General features: G+C 32.9%; 1 non-coding gene across 1 annotated transcript; it reads left to right on the forward strand.

Annotated features, from left to right (window-relative positions):
* The first annotated feature begins 2,289 nt into the window (after positions 1-2,289).
* TRNAF-GAA (transfer RNA phenylalanine (anticodon GAA)) lies at positions 2,290-2,362 on the forward strand. Its single transcript has one exon. It is a non-coding gene; the product is annotated as a tRNA-Phe (tRNA).

Below are 2,362 nucleotides of genomic sequence, written 5' to 3' on the forward strand. Positions count from 1 at the left end.
GGACTCGAACCCGTGTCCATTCGATTTCCGGTCGAAAGCTCTGACCACTGAGCTATGGAGGCTTATCTCTTACCCGCGAAATTATTCAATATATGCTAGTGTTTCATTCAACAATTACTGCTTGTTACATTTTTTTCACCTGAGAACAACCAACTTTATTTTATATGAGAAAGGCATTGTAAGTGCTAACTCTCTCACTAGATGGCGTTGAGACAAATTGTCTACATTTTTAGGTGAAATACTTGAACTTGTCAAATATTAATTATTATTTTTTTTGATAAATTAATGTTTTTAAGACAAGATTTTATTTATGCATAGCACAAAGGATAACAATTATTTTTATAAGCAATAATTGTTCGCCTGAAACACTCATCCACATTAAAAAAATCTCCTGATAAAAAATACATGACGCCAACGAGACTCGAACCCGTGTCCATTCGATTTCCGGTCGAAAGCTCTGACCACTGAGCTATGGAGGCTTATCTCTTACCCGCGAAATTATTCAATATATGCTAGTGTTTCATTCAACAATTACTGCTTGTTACATTTTTTTCACCTGAGAACAACCAACTTTATTTTATATGAGAAAGGCATTGTAAGTGCTAACTCTCTCACTAGATGGCGTTGAGACAAATTGTCTACATTTTTAGGTGAAATACTTGAACTTGTCAAATATTAATTATTATTTTTTTGATAAATTAATGTTTTTAAGACAAGATTTTATTTATGCATAGCACAAAGGATAACAATTATTTTTATAAGCAATAATTGTTCGCCTGAAACACTCATCCACATTGAAAAAATCTCCTGATAAAAAATACATGACGCCAACGGGACTCGAACCCGTGTCCATTCGATTTCCGGTCGAAAGCTCTGACCACTGAGCTATGGAGGCTTATCTCTTACCCGCGAAATTATTCAATATATGCTAGTGTTTCATTCAACAATTACTGCTTGTTACATTTTTTTCACCTGAGAACAACCAACTTTATTTTATATGAGAAAGGCATTGTAAGTGCTAACTCTCTCACTAGATGGCGTTGAGACAAATTGTCTACATTTTTAGGTGAAATACTTGAACTTGTCAAATATTAATTATTATTTTTTTTTGATAAATTAATGTTTTTAAGACAAGATTTTATTTATGCATAGCACATAGGATAACAATTATTTTTATAAGCAATAATTGTTATCCTTTGTGCTATGCATAAATAAAATCTTGTCTTAAAAACATTAATTTATCAAAAAAATAATAATTAATATTTGACAAGTTCAAGTATTTCACCTAAAAATGTAGACAATTTGTCTCAACGCCATCTAGTGAGAGAGTTAGCACTTACAATGCCTTTCTCATATAAAATAAAGTTGGTTGTTCTCAGGTGAAAAAAATGTAACAAGCAGTAATTGTTGAATGAAACACTAGCATATATTGAATAATTTCGCGGGTAAAAGATAAGCCTCCATAGCTCAGTGGTCAGAGCTTTCGACCGGAAATCGAATGGACACGGGTTCGAGTCCCGTTGGCGTCATGTATTTTTTATCAGGAGATTTTTTCAATGTGGATGAGTGTTTCAGGCGAACAATTATTGCTTATAAAAATAATTGTTATCCTTTGTGCTATGCATAAATAAAATCTTGTCTTAAAAACATTAATTTATCAAAAAAATAATAATTAATATTTGACAAGTTCAAGTATTTCACCTAAAAATGTAGACAATTTGTCTCAACGCCATCTAGTGAGAGAGTTAGCACTTACAATGCCTTTCTCATATAAAATAAAGTTGGTTGTTCTCAGGTGAAAAAAATGTAACAAGCAGTAATTGTTGAATGAAACACTAGCATATATTGAATAATTTCGCGGGTAAGAGATAAGCCTCCATAGCTCAGTGGTCAGAGCTTTCGACCGGAAATCGAATGGACACGGGTTCGAGTCCCGTTGGCGTCATGTATTTTTTATCAGGAGATTTTTTTAATGTGGATGAGTGTTTCAGGCGAACAATTATTGCTTATAAAAATAATTGTTATCCTTTGTGCTATGCATAAATAAAATCTTGTCTTAAAAACATTAATTTATCAAAAAAAATAATAATTAATATTTGACAAGTTCAAGTATTTCACCTAAAAATGTAGACAATTTGTCTCAACGCCATCTAGTGAGAGAGTTAGCACTTACAATGCCTTTCTCATATAAAATAAAGTTGGTTGTTCTCAGGTGAAAAAAATGTAACAAGCAGTAATTGTTGAATGAAACACTAGCATATATTGAATAATTTCGCGGGTAAGAGATAAGCCTCCATAGCTCAGTGGTCAGAGCTTTCGACCGAAAATCGAATGGACACGGGTTCGAGTCCCGTTGGCGTCA

This window comes from Hesperophylax consimilis, chromosome 7, assembly GCF_061612785.1.
Source record: "Hesperophylax consimilis isolate HC1 chromosome 7, BYU_Hcon_1.0, whole genome shotgun sequence".
Classification (NCBI taxonomy): Eukaryota; Metazoa; Arthropoda; class Insecta; order Trichoptera; family Limnephilidae; genus Hesperophylax; species Hesperophylax consimilis.